The sequence below is a fragment of the Corapipo altera genome, unplaced genomic scaffold (genome assembly GCF_003945725.1).
Source record: "Corapipo altera isolate COAL_440 unplaced genomic scaffold, ASM394572v1 66, whole genome shotgun sequence".
NCBI lineage: Eukaryota > Metazoa > Chordata > Aves > Passeriformes > Pipridae > Corapipo > Corapipo altera.
In genome coordinates, this window is record NW_020884924.1 from 863,960 (window position 1) to 878,600 (window position 14,641).

The following is a 14,641-nucleotide window of genomic DNA, read 5'->3' on the forward strand; positions in this document are numbered from 1 at the left end:
TTTTTTTGTTTGTTTGTTTGTTTGTTTTTTTTTTGTTTTACATCATTAGTGAATTTAGATTTTTTGAGTTTTGATATGGTCACTGTCAAATTCAACAGGTTTATTTTAACAGCTAACAGAACAATATTTTTGAGTTATGAGTGGCAGCATGATGTCACAGATGGGCAGCCAAAAAATAGAGGCACAATAATTACTTACAAGTAATTATTACCTGTAACACTTCAAGTCTGCTTTTTTTATTATTATTATTTTCAAGCAAAATGTACTTGATATAAGAAAAAAGACTAACATTTTGAGTAATTTCATTTATGAATAAATATTTTCATCCAAAAAAGTCAACTACATTTTGGTTGGATTTTCATATTCATGTCTTATTTTGTTTTTTGCTTCAATTAAACCACAAATTTACATAACCAAAATACGTTTCCCTGAGGCGTAGTGAAAATAAAAAATCCTACACTGTAGCTGTTGATTTGTAATCTATGTTGATCAAAATTCCTTGATTTTAGGAATGAGTCATGCATGATGGACAGGAGGAATTTCTTCATGGAAAGAGTTGTTAAACATTGGAATGGACTGCCCAGGAAGGTGATGGAGTCACTATCCCTGGAGGTGTTCAAGAAGTGACTGGATGTGGAACTTAGTGCTATGGTTTATTTGACAAGATCTAGTCAAAGGCTGGACTCAGTGGGGTGACAGATCCTTATCTTGTTTGTACAATAAGCATTTAACTATTTTACAGGCTTTTGTAAATGTGTTTTTCCTCCATGAAATTTTTATAGCATATTGTATGTACTCAGTGGACTGTATCAACATGAATTTTTGTAATATTATATCCTTGAAACAAATACTTATATAATTCTTAAAAGGATATAGGATATAGGATAAAATTTCATCTCCATTCCTTTCAAAGCTCATAATTTTATGAGTAATACCACTAAGCATCAGGAGTTCAGTGTCAGGTTTACCAATTCAAATAAAGGTTTGTAGAACATAGCTCTGTAGAGGCTCCCACACGCTTACTACTAATATCCATATCTGATAAATAAAAAATCAAATAAATAATGCAGCATTGTCATCCATTACAAATCATATTCCCTATCTAAGACATATTTTGAAGCAAAAAAAAGTAAATCTGGAAACACCTTTCAATGCCTTTATGGAGTCCTATACAACCAAAATTACAGAATATTTGAAGCATCCATATTACCCTGGTAAACTCTACAGGGGCTATACAGAAAATACAGAACTCTCTAGAGTCCTTCATGGACACATTGGTTCTGAATCTACAAGCTGACAACAGAGAAGAATAGAAAGAAATATTCCAACTGATCTTCGCTGACTTACAGGATTCAATATCAATTCCATGTTCAGAGCATACACAACAAGTACAACAAAACATTATCAGACACATTATTCCTTTGCCACCTGGAAGACAAGAATAGCATTTCAATAGCAAGGATGAAGAAAATTGCATCAGTGCAGCTTCTGATCAATGACAGACTCCTCAAAGCCAAAAATTGTGTGAAATGTACTCCTACTTTATTCTTGATACCAGTTATCTGAGTATGGGATTAAGACAGAGAAGAACCTGTGCTAACTTCGACTGTATGAAGCACTGAGTAAACCAGGTACTTCATGCTGCAAACAGTTTAGAAATTTTCGAAGTGAATTCCTCTGACTGTTTGAACACCTTCTCAAGAGAGCAAGCTTGATATTTTGGCTCTTATCGCTGTAAGGATCTCATATTCTGATCCTGTAAATCTCACTGTTCTTTCACATTCCCTTGTTTTGGAAGTTATGCCTGCTGTAGTGAGTGGAATACAAGCAGATGCTTACATAATGCAGTACAATACCATATAAGGGCACTCAGTAAGAAGCTGAAGACAAATTGTTGTGACAGAACAGTGCTACCCCATTGCTAATAAGTCTTTTTCATCAAAACTAATTTCTTTTGGCATGGAGTTGTACTGGTAAATAGCAGGATAAACTGTTTCCAAGCACAGCAACCCATGAATTCCCAGTACCATGAACCACTTTCTGAAATAGCTGAGATTTAGATATATTTAAATTTTCTAGTCCTACTTTTAACTAAATCAATAGGTTCTGTTTTTTTGCTATGATCTTCTCATTCATCCTGGACTTTAAAGACACCATCACTTTTCAGACATATATAAAAAAAACTAGATTCAGTAGTAGTATGAATAGTTTCATACAAATTTTCATTGCTAAGGAAAAAAACCAAAAAGCCAAACCTCTCTTTTTGTAACTTAATCTTTATTCCTGAAAAAAATTAACAACTTCAAAACAGTCCATTTTTCAAGTAAAATGTTATAAGCAATTTCTTTAGCAGCTATTTCTGTGGCATTGCAACAACATTTTGCCATTTTCAATTATTTGATTCAGGTGAATAAGAACATTGCGTATTTGTAGTTTAATTTTACTCTTTCATTTCAACCATGTAAAACAAATTCCTAATTTTCTAAAGAACTTGGATTAATTTTAGACTTCATTTTTGGAATTCACAATTTAATCAAACATAATCTTTGAAACCTGAATATTTGATCAATCAGCTTGTTTCTGACACATGGTCAGAAAATTAATGTAATGTCTTTTAAAATCATCTCAAGTTTACACTAAAATCCGAAGAATTCCAAATTAATAACTGTTTCTGAAAGGTGCCTGTGTTTGCACATGAGATTACAAAAATGTGTCTCAGCTATCCATTTGCAACTGTCATCTGGTCATCCTGCTCTCTCAAGATAGCGTGTTCTATGTCTGCCATACATAGTACACATTATAGAAGGCTTTCTTAAAATAAAATACAAAGACATTTACATTTGGACAAATTACCATTCGTAAATAAATAGCAGTTTTTGCCAGTTCACTTCAGAGTCGGTTGTTTCCTTCATGGTTTTATTTTTGTGGTTTTCATGAATCACGGACTCTTATTCTGTGATCCATTCCAGGATTCATGAATGCAGTATGAATTTCATTCTCATACGTTTTATGAGGATGAAAAACTGTTCATGTACCTCACATTTATGGTATGAAAACCAATATTGATCATAAAGAACTCATTTTCAAGTTTACATGAAATCATACAAAGAAAAAAGTCTGTGTACAGATAGTATTCAAGAGCAGTATTTTGTTTCAAAGTAAAAGCATCATTCTTGCATGGTAGATGTATAAGCAAACTCTGTCTTCCTGTATCATCTGTTTTATTGGTTTGATTTCTAGAGTAATCAAACATCCCAATGGGATATTAGAAATTAAATGAACTTTCACATATTCAAAGCAAGGAAAAAAGCAGAGAAAGAAAAATAGTTGAGTTAGAAGAAAAATAAGCCCAGAAAATCTGCCCAGGAAGACATTTCCAGTGAAATCTTTATGAGATGATCAGAGAACACAGCTATTCTGAAATGATGACAGAAAATCTTGCCAGGGGCCTGTAAAATTCTACAGCGTTGTTTAAGCAGCTATCAAATGGTCTGGCCTGAAGCAGTTGACAAACCAATATTCTTGTGATTGTGATCTTCTGTCAATACTCAGGAAGCTCTCTCTAAGGAAGACTCTCTGTACATAATGACTGAATATAAACATCATAATGCAATGTCTGTCTGTGTCTGTAGACTATCCAAAGGTTTGAATTATGAAGAAAACACACATATATTCCTCTTTTTTAATTTTTTTTAATTTTTAATTTTTTTATTTTCAAGATTTAAAATTGTAGTCCAAACGTATCTTTTACCTTTAGAACATAGAATAATAGAATGGCCTGGGTTGGAAGGGACCTTAAAGATAATATAGTTGCAACCTCACTGCCATGGACAGGGACACCTTTCACTAGACCAGGTTGCTTAGAGCTCCATCCAACATGGCTTTGAACACTTCCAAGGATGGAGCATCCACAACTTCTCTGGGCAACCTGTTCCAGTGCCTCACCACATTCACAATAAAGAATTTTTTTTCATAATATCTAATCTAAACCTACTCTCTTTCAGTTTGAAGCCATTCCCCCTTGTCCTGTCACTACATGTCCTTGTAAAAAGTCTCCATCTTTCTTATAGGCTCCCATCAGGAAGGCCACAATTAGGTAACCTCAAAGCCTTCTCTTTTCCAAGCTGAACAAATCCAGTTCTCTGAGCCTTTCCTCACAGAAGAGGTGCTCCATCACCTCTAATCAATGTGGTGGCCCTCCTCTGGACTCATTCCAACAAGTCAATGTCCTCTCAGTGTACACTCTGTGGTATACATATTCTATAGGATAGAAATAATGACTTGCTTAAAGAACATAAAAGAGGAAAATATATTTTGAAGGACATCTCTCAGGAACAACATTCTTCAACATTACAGCATTTCTATTCAAAGATGCATAAATTTTAAATCTGATTAAAAATTACTAAGCTATTTTTTTATTTTTTTTAATCAGTAAATAAAAGACCAGAAGAGCAGTGTCCCTCAACGGAAAAGATGTTTCAGCAGCACAGCCCTTTCAGGACTGCGGTCTTTTCCATCCACTTACCCAATGTGATTAGAAATGTTTTGTCGTATTATAAAGGTACAGGCATTAAAGTAAATAAGTATAAGATCAATGCAACAGAACACATTGTGATCTGAAAATACAATGAGTAAACAAATGAAAAATTGAAAAGAGAAAGAAAATTCCCCCTAAACTTATAATGCTAACTACCAAATAAAACATCATTTATATTCCAACTCAGAGACTGTCTTCAGGTCCACTTATCTTGACATATATATACTCTTGCTTTTTAAAAACTCAATAGATAGAAAATTTCATAGTTTTCAAAAACTCAACTATTCTGAGGTGCTGAAGTCACATATTCAAAGTATTGAACTGTATCAAAATACCATTAAAAAGTATAAAGCTAGAGTACAGATTGATTTGGTTTATGCAATGGATTTGAGTTTTAGAAGTTTTAAGATTTTGCTTTCATCCTAGTGCATATTGAAAGCTAATCACCACCACAGTCACAGATGCAGTACAGGACCCCACTGAACAATATTTTCCTACATTTCTTTCCCCAACAGAAATATATATAATTTCAAGTTGCATATCAGATTTTTTTTTTTAAAAAAAGGTCAGTCTTACTTCTCTGATTTTCTTGGTTTGTTGAGCAATGAAGGGCCTCCTCATGACATCACATACATTTTTTTTTCTTTCAAATGTTTTCAGTCCCTCTACACTTGCTTCCTGAGTATGGAAGTAAAATATTTTTAACACAGTGGTGGATGTTAGAACTAATTTACAGGTATACTGGTAACATCTCCAAAGTAAACAGATAAATGCAGGCTTTACCGTACTTATTTAGCAACCTGAATACAATACAATGGTTTTTCATTTTGAGCTTATTCTTTAATCATAATGAGTGTTTGAGTCAAATATTTAAGCTTGAAAAAGTAGGTAAATTGAAGCAATAGCAAAGGGTTGTTCAGGACTCCACCATTTTACATTGGGAAAGGCAAGTGGTTTTTTTTGTGTTGTGTCTATTAAGCAAAAATTTAAAATATATTTATAAATTTTAACATTAAAAAATAGATTAAGGCCTTAGAAAAAATGGGTTAAACAGGAATTGATCTTTTTTTCCCTCTTCTTTTATGGGAAATGTTAAGTATTCCCTTAATAACAGAAATTCTTTTATGATCAGTATTAATTTTTTTTTCCCTTCCAAAAGATAAGTGTTACTGTTGAGAGAAGCTTTCAAAAAGTTGACACTCTTTATTCCTGAATGAAGATTACATGCACAGTAAGTCGTAATCCTTGGTTTTGCAATACTGTTTTATGGGGTTAAGAAGATGAATGTTCATTGCTTTTAATCCTTACCATGATTTACGAGGCTCTGGTTATCCTTTCCCCAGAGCATCTACAACTGTGTGGTTGTTCTGCCTGCTGTTTAAATTACAGAGACATCTGCAAAATAAATTATGGATTGCTGTCCCACAACCAAGTAAAAGGTTTCCCCCCCCCCTCCCCTTCTTTATCAGTCTAGTTTTTCCAGACTGGGTGATACAATGATGACCTTGATTGCTACCTGCTATGCACTTTTGACCAGCATGTTCCACTGCAAAAACTCAGAGTGAAAAAGAGGGGAAGGAATGGGCTGTGAGGAGCAAAGCAGACAGCTACATAATGTTTGGTTTATCCATTTAGCTCCTCAAAGTTCACAAATCTAGATCTTATTTTTCTCATCATAGCAGAAATTTATGTAGCTAAAACAAACATTTAAGTGCTTAAAAATCATTCCAAATGAGGTGAATACATAGCTTTTTGTTATTCTAATACCTCTTTATTAAATGTTCATTAATATGCTGATTTCAACATCTCTACTTATATGCACGTATATCAATATGAACTTGTCAAACACATATAGGCTTATCCAACCCATATGAAAAGTTGAGACAGATTTTTAATTATGCTTAATTTTATAATCTTGTGGTTTAAAATTTTATTTCATAATAAATGAAGTGAGAATACAAGCTCTTTATCAATAAAAAGTAATATGTCAAGCATGCCAAGCTTTATCTTTGTCCACACACAAGTATTCTTAGAGGATATTCCATGCAGTGCTGATCTCATCAAATTTAAAATAAAATTTGATAAAATCATTCCATGTTGCTTGCTCTCTATTATCCCTCTCATGACATTCTCATACTGTCCACCTGAGTGGCCTGAAACAATATGCAATTTAAATTACAATCCAGGTGGCAAAAAAATAATTTTTTAAAGGCAAAGTGCATGAGAATATATAATCCAAAAATCATTTTGCAAAGCAGAAACAATAGTCACATCCCAAATTCTTTTGGCACAATTCCAGCAGGCCCAGTCAAGATAACAAGTGCTGATCACGTTGACAATAAGAGAAGTTCTTTTCATGTATTCGGCAGAGTCACTGTGATATAATCTAAATTTCCTAATTCCTTTTGACTACGTAGAAACCCAGAGTTTGGTAAGAGAAGATGTATGACTGAAAAGTGCATTTTGCTCTTTGTCCCAAAGAACAACCTATAAAGACAAACTTGAGCAAAAAAATTAGGATCCAGACACTTCTAACTTTGTATCTGAAGGTTTCATTAGAAATTTATGGCAAAAATACATCTCAAATGTTTAAATATTTACATAAGATATATCACATAATTACCAAAATGCAGCTACATGTAAAAGAACCTATCTTTGTATTCAGTCACACAACTGCACTGGCCAACATAAATGTACATTATCCATTGAAATCGAGTATGCTTAAAGTGGTGTTTGAGCAGAACAATGTCTTACTACAGAGAAACTATCAATTATCTTTTTAAAAAGCACAACAGGTTTTTATTTTATTTTCCACTGAAATTGAACTACAACCAACCTTAACCAGCTCTCCACAGCTTTTGGGTTTTTTTTGTATAATTTCATCAGAAGACAATAGGTATCAAGATATTTCTCATTCTACACATGAGTGCTCAGAGCAAGCATTCAACAAAACTTTGATATATGGAATATTACTGAATTTCAGAATTTCATGTCACCTGTACTTTTTTTCTCCAGCATACAATGCTTAATAGACTAAATTACTAAAAATAAAGTATAACCCTAAAAATTCACCGTTACCATGTTTGGGAGACTGCACCTCAAACTCGTTTAGTCTTTTACCTCAAAATACTTTATAATTAACTTCAAAGTTTTAAAATTCACACCTACCTGATGACTGATTTTTTTGTCATCCCCAGTATCAAGTCAAGAATATAGTAGAACCAGTTTATAGTACATTCAATAAACAACAACTGAAGTAGACAATAGTATATTAATAAACATGAGGAAGTTTATAACATTGTTTTTGACTCCTGTGAAAGAGGTTTTGCTAAGGTATGCCTTTGAAATACCATTTGACAAAAATAACACCGTGCAATTACAAGAAGAAACATCATGAAAACAAAGCTCAGGGAGAAAATTAGTTTCTCTCCTTTAAGAGGTACAGAACAGACTGTAAAGGTACTTTTATTTTCTCCAATCTACATCTAAATTGAAATAATCTAAAAAAGGTAACATACAACACAGGTCTTTGCAAATAGTCAATTGGTCAGTAGCAGTGCGATCTCAAGATTGAATCAAGTATTTTTGTTGAGATATGCAGCAAGGATAATTAGAATCCTGGATTTCCTGAGCTCAGTTTCATGGGCCTAAAGATAAATTGTGTTTAATGTATAAATAACAACAAACAAAAAAACACAAACAAAACATTTCCACCAATTAAAAAGAGAGAATTGAATCCATCAGGTTTAACACAATAAATTCATCCCAATTATTATGGATCTCTTTGAGACGACAGAGACATCTACAGAGTTTTTAAAAAATCTACCTGTGAATATGATGCCACATCCTCCAAGACTTTATATCAGTGAAGTTCAGCCCTTAGATGGCCTCATTCACCACAGTCCTCAGCTGATTGGGTCACTAAAGTCTGTAAAAGACATACAAGAGTTAAATTGTCTTTGCCAACTCTTTTTCTCATGAGAATGAAAAAAAATAACAGTAAAAGGACAGTGATTTGTGTTATTAGGAATCTAAAACTATAAAAAAAATATTACCAGACCACCAAACAGCACGTTTTCTGTGCCTGTTGTGTATGACAAGATGAGGAACACGACACAGATACCCCTTCAAGATGATAGACCCCATTGAACAAATATTCAGAACTAAATTGCTCACGTTCCTTAGCTGTCTGAAACTTGTGGGATTTTACTGCCAGTAGGCATTACTGCAGAACATCATTTTATGTCTCTGATTTGTATGCATTGCCTTGGCTGGCTTTCCTTTGTGTTAGCTATCATTCATCACAGCATGAAAATAAACATACAAAGATTTCTTTTGAAAAGGATAGAGGAGTGATAATACAAGCTAGGGACACCACATATAATGATTTGTTCTTTTCACAACAGTTTTGCAGCCAATTTTGTCACTACCACAATGGTATAAATCAGTATCATATATGGCAGGATGGTAATCTTTTTCATAAGTGCAATTTGATAACTAAGAGAAACGACTTCCGTAACCAGCCCATCCTGAACTGGTACCAATTGCAGTTCTGAGGCACATTCTTGTTTGAACATTAACCTAATGTTTGGATGATTAGGGAGAACAGAAACAAACAAAAAAACAAATAGTAGAAAATGTCTTCTATTACTTCAATCGGACTAAAACTTGGAGGGTTCTTTACTGCTTTTATTTTTCATTCATTTTTTTGCATATTGGAATTTCTGAATGCAGATGGACAGAAAAAAAAAATGAATAGAAAGGAAGAGAAAAAGGAAATTAAAAACCATGGGAGCCCAAACCTAAGACTGGAGGAACATTAAGAGAGAGATGGCATCAAGATACAAAACTATAAAAGCAGATAAAACCCAAGGGAAGACAAACTGCGAAGCTGGTGGCTAACTGGTTGCATTCTTTCACACTCCAGGTGATGTTCTTATCCAAGATAAAGAGACAAATAATACCCACTCTGTGCCAACCAACTAGTTTATATTAAATTAAGGCTTTTAGAAATGTACAAACTCAAAAGTTGCAGGTGAATTATGCATGCAGAGGAGAATAAGCCATTTATACAGACATTAATAAACCAAATCTCCATACTTCAAGGAAACACTAAAAGAAAAGCAAATAGTGTACTACAACATAAATTGTATATTTATAAATACATAACTTGTTTTACAGTATTTACACTCCCCTCCACTGGATTAATACAGAGGCACTTTTGGTACCTTCAGAAGCAACATCATATTGGGGGTGAGGGAAGGCGTGGGATGTGGAGGGAGGGAATCACAGCATTTGCTTTAACTTCAGTGGAAGGAGTATTTATTCAATAATTTTTTAAAAATTATTAGTGTAATTTAATCACAAATTTGTATGCCCAAAATATTCTATTAACTGATAATGAATTTACTGTAGAAGTAATTGACTCTAATTGCAATAGTTGGTAGTGTTCAAATGTTCAGATGACATGGACATGGTGATCTATTTACCTCTTAAATTCACCACATCTGGGAACAAGGCAGCATGAGAACCAAACCTACCCACTTAACAGAAGAATTCTTTTTAACTTTCCTGCTAAGGTAAGCAGGATTTGAATCATGTGCTTTACTCCAAGCTTACCAAACCAAACACATTCCCTTTTCTTTTCAACAATTTACTTGTAGCCATTACACTAAAAAAATTAGTATGACTAACAAAAAACAAACTCACAAACCAAAAAAAGCATTCTAAGAGCAGAAGAATCTCAACACTGTACAAATTTCTCATGTCCTAGAAAATAAAAAATCCAGAGCAAAACAACTTGCTTTTTCTCAGTGTTAGTTCTTTGCGTTACTGGATTTGATAGCAACAATATTAACTTTACGGACTAATAACACCTGATATCAGTTCAAAACAGCAGCTGAAGCATGCGTTCAGATCTATACACATTGCAAGAGTCTAGAGTAGGCTGATGTAGAAATAAATAAAGAAGTTCAGAATGTCAAGGAAAAAAAAACAAATAAGAATCCAGCTTTTTGGTATTAGCACTGCAAGTTCCCATTTCCTTAAAAATATTATTAACATGCAGCAGACAGCCCTAGTTATTTATTGCTTGGCACCTCTTACCAAAAACATTGGCAACCAGAAAGAGATCACAATGACTCTCACTGCAAATAAGGTTTACAGAGTGGTTCTGTAAACCTTATAGATTTTTTTCTCAGTTGCATTGATTAAATTTGAAAAATCTTTTCTGCAAATACCTTGTTTACTTAGCTGGAGGAAAAGTACAGCATGAGAACTGTAATATACAGTTTGCATTAATCATTGAAACTGAGATTGACTGGGAACTACAGTTCTATTTGAGTACATTAGAATATATTTGCATTCAGAAAACTTTTTGAACACATTTACAAAACTAAGTTAAAGCTATCAGGACTGTTATCATCCCTGAAACTGCAGGAAGTACTGAGTGATACAGAATGTACATATTTGATGAAATATCATTCACTTTCATTTACAGATATTTTTCACAGTAAAACAAGTGAAGAAGTCACCTCACTTGCAGTACATGAAATTATGGTTCCTTACTCTCTTTTGGTTTTGTATGTGGACTGAATTTCATAGTGCTTTTCTGTCTGTGCCCTCTTGGACATATTTGTTATACTGGCATTTGGGACTACTTTTTTTTCTTTCCTCCACATTCCCATTACACCAACATTTATTCTTCATGAGCAAGAGGGCTTGTGCAAGATAGAAATTTGGGGCTATGCCCCACAAAAAAAGTCATTCAGAAAGAACTTGATCATGCACTAAAAGGTTTTTCTAACCCTCACTTCTCCCTGTATTTTTCAAAATTCTTATTTTTACATTTTACTGCACTACTGTGTTTACAGCCATTTGGCCATGAAACACACATCAGAAAAACAAGAATGCCAGGTAATTTTTGACCTCTCTTCAAAATCATAATAGCCAGTTTTGTAAAGAACAACATTTCCATCTGGGCTTATTTGATAAATATGCTTTCCAAAACAATTATGCAGCAATTTACAGCAAATAATGCTTTCATACTTAGTCATTCACAAATCAATATTAAAACAAGCAACGCTACCTCCTTTGCTGAACTCTGAGATTCCTGTAGCAGAATTCAGTAATAGAGCTTTCATGGACTGCAGCACTTCAGGGTAAGTCTTTGCATCCACCTCTGCATTTTCCCTATTTCTTCTCCCTGCACTACATGAAAACTGTTTCCTGACTTTGCTGGCAGTCAAAGCAAGATGCATCCATTACACTAAAACAACCAACAGTATGTGCTATGAAATGATCATATTTATTCACCCTTCTAGCATTTTGTGTTTTACAAAGACACATCTGAAAGGATTCAAAAAGAACCTACACCAATCCACTGGGTTTCTAAATAATTTTTCTCTCCGTGGAAAGAACAATGTAGCAACCTCTGAATCAGTGGTCCATTTTTATTCTCTCCCGTGTTTTGTTTACTATATAACTAAGGTTTACTCAGAAAAGTAAGAGGAGGACAAATCATAGAATTGTTTAGGTTGGAACAGACCTTTAAGATAAGTTATTAACCCAACACTGCCAAGTCCCTAATGTTCCAACATTCTAATATGACTCTCTGGGGTTGTTGAGATTGCCAGCAACCTAAATAATTTCTTACAGATACTGGTTTCAGGTGGCATTAATTATTAACATCAGGTCATCCAATTAAGGAGGAAGAACACAATCGACACAGAGGAGTTATAAATCTTTGGTAACTCAATTCAGTTATGAGTCATCCATTAACCCAAAAGAGGTCAAGCAAAATCCCAAGGTCAAATAGATTCATATAAACTACTTGATTAACAGTTTTCTGTGAACTACAAATGACAAAAAAAAAAAAAAAAAAACAGAAAAAAAGAAAAAACCAAACTTCTATTACCTCACATTCTTTCCTTGTAAAAATAGTGAAAACAATCCAATTTTGAATGAGCAATATCTTTATAAATGTGTACAAAGTAGTATCACACAAAAAACTTCCACTTTTATTATGGTCAGTGAGATGTGTCCTGTGGACAAAACAGGAATACAGTGGGTTTAATTCCTTGACAAGAACCTGATAGTAGCTGTTGATGCTTTCATTGTGCCAGTGGATGGCAGCTTCTCCCATCCCTCACCTCCCAAAATACTCGGAAACCTAAGAAAATGAAGAAGTTTTCTTGTCCTTTTCTTCCTTAAACTCTGACAATGGGAGTAGCTATTTCTGCAATGTGAGTACCAGTTTCACTAGGAACTGGAATGAAACCAATCACTGATTTCACACAGCAATTGCACTGCTATTAGAGAGTAATGATTTTCAGTCACTGCGGACTTAGCTTGAATCTGAACTACCAGCTCAAAGGTCAAAAGCTTTATAACCAATTATCAATTTCCTGGTCCATCCAGACCCTTCTATTATCTTGATTTCCTTTGGAAGATTAATTCTGTTGCCATAGTTTAATCAAATAAGTCTTTTGCTCTGACATTTACTTCTATCCTACAGCTGCTTCTTCACAGAAAAAAGTCAAGAAAACCATAATAATATTACTACTATAAATATTGCAAAAAAATTAAATACTGACTGTTCAAGATTTATCTAGGAATTAAGACAGAGAATTTTGTCACTACACTGAATAATATTTTATGGTCTCTTAATATCCATATTTCATCTGAATTTTCGGACAGGGATTCATGTGTTCTCAAAAATGCAGAGGAAATATAGTATGTAAAAGTATTTAGTCTTATCATTAGACAGTCAAAAGTTTCAAAGAATTGTTGAAATACATAGAATCTATACCTGGCCTTCTGAACACCATCTTCTGGATGCCAGTCTATCTACCCTAATCCCCCTTCCCTCTAAAGGTGTCATTTAGTTGAAAGATAAGTGTGACAGGATTATCCAGGATCATGCTAGACTAGCTGTGATACTAGACAGCAGTTTATTCCTATCTCCAAATCAAAAATACAATGATTTCCTTATATAGGTTTTGGTCTTCCTCTTCCCCTTTCATATCACATATATGCCTCATGAGAAATGAGAGGTTCCTTTAAAAGTTCTACTACAAAAAAACCCCAAAACATAAAAACAGAAAACCAAAGAAGAATTTTAAGATTACTTCTAAATGTATCTCATTTACTTCTCAGAATAAATCATCATAACCTCCGAAAATATTTTTAAGTCTTTTGCTTTTGGAATGGTTTACAGAACTGTGTTGAATGCATGTTTCAAGAACAACGGGAAACTGATTAATAATTTGCTGTATATAAATTCCTCTGTGAAATGATGCCATATGTCTCCTTGGTTAATGGCTGTAGGAAGATAATTTGTCTAAGCGGAAAAACAAGTGGATTTTTCCTTAGTTTCTCACCATTGCCTCTGTAAAAACCTATTCACACAGACTCAGAAGTGCACATACATATATATATTTTCTTTCTACTAGATAACAGATTTTTATTATATATTTTCTTTCAAATTTAGTATATTTATTATTGCTATTTTTCTTTCATTGCCTTTTAGTAATTCTAATTGATTTACTTGATAAAAATATTAAAATTCTGAATTAAAGTAAAAAAAGGAATATTGCCTCTACTTTCACTCTAATAGTACTTCCATTAAGCACGTGGGTTATGTAAAGATTGAATAGCACTGAAAGAGATGCAATGTGCTGAAGCCATATGCTCTCCTTTGATATGGGATATTACCATGTTTTTGCTAGTCTTATTAGTACAACATAACAGATCCAAGCTGATTTCGTAAGGTTGTCATTATATAGTAGGTTCAAATACTATCCACCCCAAAATTTATTTTTAATAGTAGCAAATATCACTTTGAAAACAGGATGACAATGCAATTCTCTACCATACTAAGAACTATTCAACAGAAGTTTGAAAGAACAAGCAAACAGTCTACCTCAGTTTTAGTAAGGTGTCTGGAGTCCTGGTACTGTGTTTACTCATGCAGAGAAATAAGCTCTTTCAGTAGAAGTTAAGACTACTTGTACAATGGCAAATTTGTGTTGTGTCTCACAAAATTCTCAGGATTCAAGATAATTTTTATTTTCCCTCTGAAGCTTGAGATAACCAAAATTGCTT

At 33.6% G+C, this 14,641-nt stretch overlaps 1 protein-coding gene across 5 annotated transcripts in view; it reads right to left on the bottom strand.

Moving 5' to 3' along the window:
• Positions 1-14,641, bottom strand: part of CDH12 (cadherin 12) — a 520,207-nt gene that overhangs the window by 339,501 nt on the left and 166,065 nt on the right. For all 5 annotated transcript variants that reach the window (XM_027657479.1, XM_027657475.1, XM_027657476.1 and 2 more), the window contains one exon: positions 8,364-8,465. The gene's annotated coding sequence lies outside the window, so the exon portion shown is untranslated. The remainder of the gene's footprint in view (positions 1-8,363; positions 8,466-14,641) is intronic.